The sequence below is a fragment of the Rhipicephalus microplus genome, unplaced genomic scaffold (assembly GCF_043290135.1).
Source record: "Rhipicephalus microplus isolate Deutch F79 unplaced genomic scaffold, USDA_Rmic scaffold_21, whole genome shotgun sequence".
In the NCBI taxonomy this organism is placed as follows: Eukaryota; Metazoa; Arthropoda; class Arachnida; order Ixodida; family Ixodidae; genus Rhipicephalus; species Rhipicephalus microplus.
The window spans coordinates 3,242,032-3,253,746 of NW_027464594.1; the positions used below are offsets into that span (position 1 = coordinate 3,242,032).

General features: G+C 48.7%; 2 non-coding genes across 2 annotated transcripts; both read right to left on the minus strand.

Annotated features, from left to right (window-relative positions):
• Positions 1-5,138: 5,138 nt before the first annotated feature.
• On the minus strand, positions 5,139-5,271 carry LOC142785426 (U5 spliceosomal RNA). Its single transcript, XR_012888965.1, has one exon. It is a non-coding gene; the product is annotated as a U5 spliceosomal RNA (small nuclear RNA).
• Positions 5,272-10,385: 5,114 nt separating this feature from the next.
• Positions 10,386-10,511, minus strand: LOC142785423 (U5 spliceosomal RNA). Its single transcript, XR_012888961.1, has one exon. It is a non-coding gene; the product is annotated as a U5 spliceosomal RNA (small nuclear RNA).
• Positions 10,512-11,715: the final 1,204 nt, after the last annotated feature.

Genomic DNA, 11,715 nt, shown 5'->3' on the forward strand with positions numbered 1-11,715 from the left:
GTTAGTTCTAGCAGCTGTGTTTCGCAAGAAAAACCCTTTCTGAATCCGTATTGGTTCAGAAAGAAGAAATTATTCGATTCTAAGTGTCGGAAAACATAGGAAGCGATTATGTGTTCAAGAAGTTTGCAGCATGTACATGTAAGAGAAATTGGACGGTAACTTTCGGGTAAATGCTTATTACCGGTTTTAAACACAGGCACTATTTTACCAATTTTCCAGTCAGAAGGGAGTTGACCTGTCGCTAAGGATTGCCTGAAAAGGTGATATAAAATGTTAACAGAAACGGAGGCGGTGTTTTTGAGAATTTTAGAATTAATGTCGTCGATGCCGGCTGAAGTGGAAAGCTTGAGGATATTAACTAGAAGAGCAATACCCTCGGCAGTTATTTCTATAGGTTCCATGTATGCAATGTCAAGTTCGGGAACGTATGGTACGTCGGAATGGTCTTCCAGGGTGAAAACCGATGAAAAAAATGCGTTAAATGCTGATGTGCAATGACTATCTGAAAGAAGGACATGGTCGTCATCTAGCAAAGATATTTGTTGGCCATGTTGTTGAGGAGAAACAAGGGACCAGAACTTCTTGAAATTTGATTTCGAAAGGGAAGGTAGATCGACAGAATAATATTTAAGTTTAGCAGATTGTACTGCCGCGCAGTAGCTTTTCATAAAATTCTTGTATGTCTGCCACGCGGAGGGCGTGTCATGGCGTTTAGCTGTGCGGTATAAACGTTTCTTTTTATTTCTGAGTTGCCTGAGAAATTTCGTAAACCCTGGGTTTGTTTTATCGTTTTTCACTTTTACGAGGGGGACATACTGATTAGTTAGTGTACATAGTTTATCTCGGTACAGCACCCAGTTATCATTTACTGAACGACGGTCGAAAAGGGGTAGGAATGTGTCGTTGTAAAAAATTTCGAGTTCGGCGTTAAATTGGCTGTAGTTGGCCTTACTATAGTCGCGAATATTTTTGTGGTCGGTGCCGGAGAAAGGTAGTGGAATGTTAATTGGATGATGGAACTTGTAACGACAGGGAAGGCAGAACAAACAACCGGGTAGCTCGTGATGTTCTCTGTAAACCGAATAGCTCAGCTAGCCTGTTTCTTATACCGTAAACATTGCGTTTCTCTGTAATAAAATTTCCTACAGCAAGTTCAGTTCCTGCGAACGAATCTGTACAATAACTGCTTAAAAATATTTCAAGCTGTAAGCATTGCCTGAAAAAGTAGGGCATTCAATCACATTATACCGCCCTCCCCATATGCCCACAATCCTGTATATTAGGCTAGAAGAAAAGCAAAGGGGAGCAACAAGAGACAAATCAAGTTTTTCTAGGTCAGATTTTTTCGCAAACATCAACCAAACAGCATCTGGCCTTGTGTCTTCAAACCATCTTGCGTCCTTTGCTGCAAGCTTGTGCCCTCGCAGTGGGCCTAGAGTAATGCCATAAGACAAAAAAATCATACATGGCTCCGACCACATATACGGAGTCCATACACATTTTCTCTACAAGCACTAAATAAAAGCGGAGTTTACGATATCAAATCATCTGTATGTTTGGTTATGAAACAAAAGGACGACACAAATAACGATGCACCACATAGGTCATATTTGAGTTATGGGATAACAACCGACTTGCTTAGTGCACAATTACTGCTCCGTTCAGGACCGACAGATAGACAGAAGAATTTATGGGCACGAACAGTAAATCTGTCGCATTCTATGTTAAAGAGAAGTCCTGTTTGCAATTATTAAGCGAGTTTCGGTGTGGTTGAGCATGTCATTGAAGCGAAGAACGAATGCCCCATGGCAAGCCACACAAAAAGTCAGTTGCGTTGCAACTGTGCAAGACAAGTGCCTACAGGGAACGCGTTCATTGGCTCGTCTGTCTACCTCTCCAAATGCCCTTCCTCAGCAACCGAGGTAAAATTGCAGGAATGCGAACATCTGCAAGAAAAGGAAGAAGTGAACGGGAGTGTCTGTAGGTGGTTTACGGGCCTGGCATTTTCCGCGACGAATGCAGTGACGGCTTCGGAAACCGACAAAGTGCAGATACTGAATGCATGCAGGACCACACATTCGTCTAGTCATATAATTCGATTGAGGAACTGCGCTTCAAATACAAGGATAAACAAGCATACTCAACCATCTTCCGTTCGCACAGCGTAGCCAAACGAAGACTAATTCATTATTATACTGTGCACGTGGTCGTGCTTACTTTGCTCAAACCGCTTTTCGTTGCATGGGTAAGTCAGCCATTTCACAAAATGTGCGGTGATATACTCAACCCACTCGCAATACGACGGGTACTCACCTCACAAACACGGCGAGAAGTAGTCGCCTCCAAGCAGTCTCACTTCACTTGTGTAGCCCAGAGTTTCCATTGGCTAGAGCAAGTCGGGAAGTGGGAAGTTCTCCAGATGGTTTTGCATTGTGGCACCCAGCAGCCTGGCACGCAGCACCCTGGCAAGTTTTTTTATATGTGGTTAGCACGAGGATGGTGTCGTAGCGGAAGCTACATCTATGGGGTAATCAAACGTAGCTTATACCGCAGCTTGTACACCCGCGCCAACATGCAGCTGGTGCAGTGCGACGGAGCAGGTACGCCTAGCCACAAGAACCAACATGGCGCCTGTTGCCATGGAAACCGGGAGTGGCAAAAATGTGTTTTAGCGGGCGGCGGCAAGTGGGGGGTCAAAGGCTGACCCCACCGTAAAACACGGAGATGCGTGCACATGAAGGCTCCCTAATGGGAAATATATGATGAAAAGATACGATATGGAGGTACTTGGAGTGTCGAATAGATGGACAAACGGACACACAGACAGATGCATGTATGGACGCATGAACGGACGCAGGGGGGGATGCATGAATGAACGCAGGGACGGACTGACGAACGGGCGCACGCACGAACGGGAGGATGGACGCATGGACGGTCACACAGACGCATGCATGGATGGACGGAAGCAAGAACGAATGGACAGACGAATGCTTCGTCCCACTCTCCATCATTCACTCCGTGGATATGCTGCCAATTTTTTTTCTTCAAATCCACTTCGAGCACTGCAATGAGCTGAGCAACGTGAGCAAAAGAATATCTGTAAATGTTCCCCCTGGGGAACAGAGTAGCACGTTTGATAGAACTCGCCGCTAGCACCTCTGTTGGTTTAATCACTTTCGTGCGCGCAAAAAGCAATTTTTGGAGGATAGACCAACTCTCTGGTGGCGTGGCCGCTAGCACCCGCTGCACCATAACCACCACCGCTATTCTGCCGCTGAGGAGTTCGGTGTGAGCGGCGTTGATAGCATGGTCTGGTAGGGCTGAATATTTTGTGAGCGCGATGTTGCGGTGCTGTTTGTTTTAAACAAGATAGCCTTTCTCGGGGACCTTCGACGCAAAAAAATTTTGGTCTAACTGTCTGTCTGTCTGTCTGTCTGTCTGTCTGTCTGTCTGTCTGTCTGTCTGTCTGTCTGTCTGTCTGTCTGTCTGTCTGTCTGTCTGTCTGTCTGTCTGTCTGTCTGTCTGTCCACTCTTAACGGCATCATGCACTTGAAACGGCCGACCCAATCTACAGCGACCACCTATGTTGCTCAAGGTTAGTGTTCATGTTTGTGCAATCGTCAAATAAAAATCAATTGTTGCGTATGTCTGGCGCACCACAACACGCATAAATTCTGCATTTGCATCTCTTACTAGAAAAAGCATACACAAGTAATTTTAAGGATCGTAGCGCTTATCACGCTGCGCGTACCATGCAACCCTTGCTCGGAACAACGAGTGTTTCCAACGCTTTACTAAGACGAGATGGTGGTGTCACCTACCCGTCTCCTCGCGTTCTATACGTTATCATCTCTCAGATGTGCGCACACACCCCTCTCAGAGCCACGCGCTTTGTTTTCTAAGAAAACTGCCAGATGGCGCTCATGTCTCACGTGTGACGCGACTTGATGCGCTCGTTCGCCCCCGCTTCACGCTCGACGCACTCTAACGCTGCGCCTACAGATTACCTCTCACAAATTTTTTGCGCAGAACATCAGATAAATGTGTTGTTCACTCTCTCCACACGCAAGATTATCGTATTTCAACGACATTTGCAGAAACATTCAGATACGTGGCCAATTTTTTTTTGTTCGACGCGAAATACTTCAAGTATGTTGCTGAGGCGAGAGACATAAACGTTACGTTCATGACGTCACATCGTCGCTGGAAGCTCTAAAATTTGTTCTCTGTGAAATGTGTGACTTGGTAATCATAATAACCAGCAGTGTTGTCATTGGCAATCTTTTCACTTACCCGCAGATGTGCGAAAAGTCCGAAACAATTTCTGTCTTTTCAAAAAAATTTGCAAAATAGGTGCGACACTCAGAAAAAAAATTTTAAAATGTTTCTGAGGAGTCTAAGTGGGCATAATTTATATGTGTTGGCCATCGACATCAACATTCCAGATTGAAGGTGTCGGAAGCTCACTCTCATTTAAGCTTTATGAAGAATGCGGAAAAGAAACACAAGATAACATCCTTATAATACTAATTAACAAGGCATTTCGGCTTCAGAACACGAGCCCTGTGAACAATGCAGTTCACGAAACATTTTTTTGTTTATGATTTTTTCATCGCCAGCTTTTAGCTTGATTACATTCATGGTCCTTCGCAACAAGATTGGTTCCGTCGAGCTCTCGTTTGACTCATCATTGCTTTAGAGTTAGTTAATCAATCTCTGCCAATTATTATTTATCATAAAATGATTGCCTTGGTCAACAACATTCATTTGTAATAGAGGGCGTGAGCGTATCTTAAAATTATAGCCCGATTGAGCTGGAGGACCATGTTTTTAAACTTCGTTAATCACAGCACTGTCGATACCAGCAATACAGGGCCCAGCGTAAATAAATTTCTGTAGTAGTAAACAAGAAATGGCCTGCCCAGGCAAGAGGCCGGTATATAGGGTTGCGGTCAAAAGGCACTGACAGTCCACCCCGTTGGTAGAGCTGGTCATGAATATCGCGGGAAAAAAGTGCCACCGTAGTATCCTTCGGGTGTGCAGTCAAGCAACGAAAATTGACTAGATTTGAAACCACAGCGGTGAGTGTAAGTCAACAGACAAATGCATTGAAGTCTTACTTTTGATTTTTAAAGTATGCCTCACCCAAACGGGCAAGGCCTCCCAAAAATTGGCCTATAGGCTCATTAGAGTGTCCTCCCCCACGGCAATCTTTAGTAAAAGGCGAAAGATTGATTGAGAAAAGTTTTATTTACTTCAAACACGAGACAATTACAGCACTACTGGTCAATATCATTGCACATACAAAAGTGGATCTAATTACAATTCAACACATACTACGTGACGGAACATGCTTATTTCCTATAACACTCAAGCTTGTACAACCGACACGTTTTCCATGCAACTTAACAATGTTAGCTTGTGCCAAAGATAAAAAAAGAAAATGGAAGAAAAAACACACAGCAAAGGAAAATGAACCCACAAACAACACCGACATGGTAATCTCTTAAACTATTTGACAGTCGGGGAATCTAACAGAGAGCTTGATCTTATCTCCTGTCACTCCCAAAAAAGGGCAAGACCAATGTCTCAAGAATTCTATTTCCCTGTGAGCTGCTAGTTGCGCCTCAAGGAAGCACACAAGTGTCTCTCGAAACTGAGATAACAGCGGCCACTGTAGCCGCAGGCGTTGCCGTCGGACAGCCGCCCTGCAGCGATTACGCCAGAGCACAAACTCGCCAGCGGCGATCACTAATCGGCCAAACCTACCCAGGGGGCAACGGTCTCTTGTGCAATAGTGAGTGACACGCAGGCTGGGCATGGTTCTGTGAATTAGCTGCCAAAATGTTCTTGCCACCACGCAGGCTGAGACCGCGTGCGTCGCGGTCTCCGTGTTTCCGCAGTTGGGGCACCTGGCGGACTGCACCACCCCCCAACGCTGTAATCGTTCCAGCGTGGGCGAAATTCGCCAGCCCCTTTGCCATTGCAGGTCAGCTACCTCTTTTGGTAGCTTACCCGTCGTTAACTCGGGCCATGGGAACGTGGGTGGCGGGCTTCGTAACGTGCCCCTGGTAGAAACCAGCTGTTCACATAGCCGCACAGGGGCAATTTCTCGCGGATCAAGATCCGGGTCCATGGCCGTGAGCTCCCGCGAGAGCGCCACAAGTGCCTTATAATAGGGCGGTGTATGCTCCGCGCTCGGACACGAATTTCCCAGTGCTCGGGGGACCAGCACTCTGCGCTGCGGGCCTAGAAAAAACATGACGAGTGGTCTTAAGGGTGCCCCTACATCATCTAAAATTCCCAGCACTGTTTTAAGTGCGAGCAGCTGCGCCGTCGTACCAATACACGGGAGACCAAAGCCCCCAAGATTCCGAGGAAGCCTGAGTGCATCTCGCTGCAGGCGCTCTGTCTTCCCGTCCCAAAAGAAAGAAAATACGGCTCGGTCGAGGGCCTTCAACACTGCTTCCGGGAAAAATTCTATTCTCGAGACATAAAAGACCCACGCCAAAAAAATACACTTGATCAAATATGCCTTCTCGGCAAAGGAAAACTTAAAGCTCGTAGCTCTCTGTGTCGAGTCAGTCACTTCCCGGCTCAGCTCCTCCCACACATCGGGTGCAACTCCTGTTTTCTCAAAAGTGATACCGAGAATCCGTAGCCTCGTAGCTATTTGGAGGTCGTGTGGTAGACTCGATTGGAGCGAGTTGCCGAGCACCATGGCACTAATTTTATTCATATTTAGCTTCGCGCCTGAGAGCCTAGCATATTCCCCGAAACGCGTGAGTACCTGAGAGATGCTATCTTCGTCTCGAGCAAACACAGTGACGTCATCGGCGTACGCAGATACTGTCACTGTGGCCGTGCCCGGGAGGGGAAGGCCGCGTATTCGAGTGTCAGCCAAGACCGCACGAAGGAAGGGGTCGATACACAGTACGAATACCATGGGGCTCAGAGAGCACCCCTGCCGAACGCCTCTAGTTAGGTGTATCGTCCCCTTCGCTACGCCGTTAAGCACCAAGACACTTCTCATGTTCGCGTAGATGTTACGGAACAAAGCAACAGCTTTGGCTGAAGCCCATACTTGCTTAATACACCGAAAAGGTATTCGTGCCTGACGCGGTCGAAAGCGTGTTCCTGATCTAAGGAAATGCAAAACCCTCGCGTCTTGGTGTGGGCCATGTACGCCAAGAGGTCTCGAGTGAGCGTGAGGGCGTTAAAAATGTTTCTGCCCATCACCGAGCCCGTTTGTTGATTACAAATCACTTCGGGCCATCACTGCTTCAGTCTACTCACTAGGACGGCCGCGAAAATCTTATAATCCGCGTTTAACACGGTTATTGGTCGCCATGATCCCGGTTGCCTACGATCTTTCCCTTCCTTCGGTAGTAAAATTAGTTTACCCTCCCCTAATGAGTCTGGGAGCATCCCATCTTTTAAAATTCTATTGATCATGGCTACCAAGCCAGCACCAATTTCCGGCCAAAGCTCTTTATAAAATTCGGTCGGCAGACCTTCCGGGCCCGGGGCTGAACCTACCTTCAAAGATCGCAAAATGGGGTAAACTTCCGCGGCAGACGCTTTTTTCATTAGGTTTGCGCTTGCTTCCTCCGGTAATTTAGGCAATTCGGCGCATAGGGTTTCAAGTTCGCTGACTACCATGCTCGCATCTATTTGTGAGTAGCCTTCAGCAAACAAGTTAGAAAAGTACTCCAAAAAGCGCGTGTCTATATCTATGCTTTCTTCCGAAACCGACCCGTCCGGCATACACACTGCCATCGCGTACTCAGGGCCGTTCGGCGAGCGCCGTGAAGTCAAGAAACGGCTGAGGTCAGGCGTGTCTCGAAAAATTGAGTCTGGTGGGTGTATGTGTACCTTTTGGGTCGTTTGCAGGAAGATGCGGTCGTATCGGGCTCTCAAAATTCCCAAGTACTCTCTCGTGGTTAGAGTCAAGGGGGCGCCTGCTTTCAGTATTCTTATCTTCCGCAGGGTTTCATTAAGCTCGTACGTGAGTCTCAGTCTCGCGTTCCTACCACATTCCCTAGCCCAACGCTGCCACTGTGCTTTTAAACTATCCCACTCCGGAGAGGGGTCTCTCGCGCCCGAAAGTGTTTCCTTAACCCCCGCCCTTAGAGTCTCCTTCACCGCGTTATCTGCGAGCACCGCTAGATCGAGGCGCCATATGCGCACCCCGTCCAACCGATGATCCGGCAAGGCCATAGACAGAACCACAGGAAAGTGGTCGGAAATTCGACCCGCCTCTATCGGAAAGGCGCGCACCGCCACGTCGGCCACCACAGGACTCAAGGCCTCACAGACATAAAATCTATCTAGCCTTGTCTCCAATGAACCCCTTTTCCAGGTCGGGACAAACGTGTTCTCTTTCTTAAGAATCCATGCGTCTTGGAGCCCGAAGTCCTGTGTTAAACCGACGAGCTCGCGAGCGTTGTTAACATTTCTGCCTTGGCCCGGGCCCCGTACATCTCGCATGCTATCAGTGACACAGTTGAAATCCCCACATAGCACTGTCGCGCACTCGTACATGAAGTAGGGCGATAACGATCGAAAAAAAGCGTTCGTGTCTCTCCTTCGCGTTGGCGCGTACACACATACAAAGCGCATGGGCAGGCTGCCTATCTTACATTTCAACTGCAACACTCGACCGTCGCTATCAACAGTGCAAAAGAGCGTGGAAAAAAGGGCGGCGTTCATTATCACCGCGCCGACACCGCAACTACGCGTGGACGCTAGCGAAAAATAGCACGGATAATTGAACCGATTACGAAACGCTGTTACATCTGCCGGCGACACAAAATTTACTTCTTGAAGAAACAAAAGGTCAATAAAATTCTCTCTAGCAAAATGGATAACCTCTGTCTGTTTATCGGGTTTAGAAAACCCCTGTACATTTAGGGTAATTATGTTAACCATGTTGCTAGAGAAATGATTACTAAAGGTAGGAATACCTTCCCGCCGGTGAACGACGGGTCAGTCGACGCCCTTTACGCGTCCGGAGGCTTGGACCCGGAGGGGCCCTGGGTATGCGGCGTTTCCGTCGCCGCCTGCTTGCGGGGGTTTCCCACTTCCTCGGAGCTTGACTCCGACGATTGGTATGGCCGTTTCAAATCCGGTTTGTCCAGCTGGTTTCCGTAGTCCTCGCCCAAAGGTCCAAAAATGTCGTTCAGAGGGTTCCGAAGGTTGGGGTCTCGGCTCTGCTTCAGCACTCGGGACACCGGGCTCAGCGGTTGTTGGTCCTGCGGCGTGCTCGGAGGGTCGCCCGATGGTTTCCGATGCTGAGGTTCACTCGCGGGCGTGCGGTGTCCTCGCCCGACGGCCACCTGCCCGCTGGGGTGCTTGACGCCCACAGACTTGCCCTGCGAGGGTTCGGTGTTTGGGGGTGCGTCCTCAATGGAGCTTGACGACTGCCTTGTGTCGTCCGATTTCCTTGAGGTGAGCTGACTTGCTCCCGACAGTGACTCCGTCTCCGACACGGATGCGGAGTCGTTTGTCACCTGCGGGCTTGGGGACGAGTCTTCAACCACTGCACTCCAGTCTTTAATGGGCTCTTCCTCCTGAGGGTTGTGCGCCCTCCCACCTTGCACCTCTTCGCTATTGCCCCGGGGGGCAGTGACTTCCGCACGAGGTTCGTGTTCTGGTTCGGGGGCTCTCGGACTTGGGGGAGGTTTCTCCCCCGCGGCCGCCGCATACGACCTTGGCTGAAGGCAGTCTGCGGTCGCGTGTTCCCCGCCGCACCGGCGGCATGAGGCGGAACATCCTGTCGTGTCCTGGCCGAATGCTTCGCACCTCGCGCATCTCGGAGTGTGGCAGTCCTTCCCCACGTGGCCTTCTTGGGAGCATCGGGAGCAGACTTTCGTCACGCCCCGATAGTCGCACATTACCCGGTGCCCTTGCACGGTCAGAAAATTCGGCACTGGTTTGATCATCTCCAGCCGTACAACTCGGAGACTGTTGCCCACGTGCTGGCGCCCTTTGAACGTTTGTTCATGGATGTCGATTACTTTGCCGTACTGGGTGAATACTGCAGCCAAAGAGGCATCCCCAAGAAAGAGGGGGCACCTGAAGACTGTTACTGCGACTACTTGAGGCCAGACTTGGGCGACTGGTACTGAGACTCCGTTGAGGACGAAACTTCCTTGCGACGACAGCTTCGCTGCGGCCGTCGCAGTGGCTACTGCAATGCAGAACTTCGTTCCGCCTTGGTGCTGAAGGAACTTGAGACCTATTGGCCCGATTACTTCTTCAATAGCGTCGATGATTTCATCTGCGGTAGAATCCGTCGAAGCGTTGAAGCAAAAGCAGTGCGCTTTAGGAGTGTAAGTCAACAGACAAATGCATTCAAGTCTTACTTTTGATTGTTAAAGTAGGCCTCACCCAAACGGGCAAGGCCTCCCAAAAATTGACCAATTGGCTCATTAGAGTGTCCTCCCCCTCGGCAATCTTTAGTAAAAGGCGAAAGATTGATGCGACCAGCTGAGGAAGGACCTGAGCGATGAATAATGTACGGGCCACACTCCAGGGGTGCTGAAAAAAAGCCAGAAAACTTGGCCAAGTTTATGTAGAAGTTATTTGCACATTTCCGCCTTTTAATTAAAAAGTATTTATTGTCGTAAAAACTTCACTGCATCACTTACCATAATAACGTATACCTTTTAAGTAACTGAAGTCAAATATAGCAACGTTCCTTTCAGTTTAGGCTTCTATGCTGGTGATAAATGTATGCAGCCGTGTACACTTCCATCGAAGTTTGTAAGTGCCGGAGATGCGGCACGTGACCACGCGTCTTTATCATACTTGGCGTGCTACGTATTTCGTTTTTTTCTGAGATAATTTGAGAAAGCGCACTGCTAGGAATTCAATACGATAGAATGCGTGCGAGTCATAAAAAAATCAAACGATTAACTACTCATTATTTAGTGATACGTGATACTGTGTGTCCTTGTACAGTGCGCCCATCGTTATCCTACCGTCGGTGCCATTGCACTTGTATTGTATCTAGGACAAAGGTAGCTGGGACAGTCTGCGACCAAAAATGAGGAAGACGAAGTGTCTCTCTAACAGAACGATTAGTCCCTCAGTTTTTCTATCTTTTGTGGATAACATTGTGTTCACCAGCCAAGTACGGGTTTCTGCCGGCGGGTGGTGGAGATGGAGTCGCACACGGGTCCGCCAGACCCCACGAGTCCCGTGGAAGCCGCCTCTTGCAAGCGCAACGGTGCCGATAGCGACACTGACAGTGACCATGTCATGAACTATTATGAAAGCAGTGAAGAGTCCATTGACGACACCTTCGAGCTGGTGAAGAGGCGCAAGGCGAATAGACGGTTTCTGAGTACGCCATCCGATTCGAGTGCGTCCACCATAAGATCTTCGCGTAGTATCGAGGCGTTCACCGTCCTGTTCAAGCCAGTTCTCACCACGGACAACATAAGGCGCCTCAGCAGACAAGCCGTGCCTGCACAACTTTAGGCACTGGCGCAAAACGAAATTAAAGACGTCAGAATGATCACGCGCAAGAATGTTCTAGCCAATGACGTTAACCGCGCGGCTGTGCTGGGCATTTTGCGCAATGTCACAGAACTCAATAGCATGGCAGTCCACTTTCACATACCGCTCGGCAAAGAAGTCACCGTTGTAGGAATTTATGATGTTGACGAGACCATTGTCAACACAGACTTGCCAATCTTGATCAAGCCC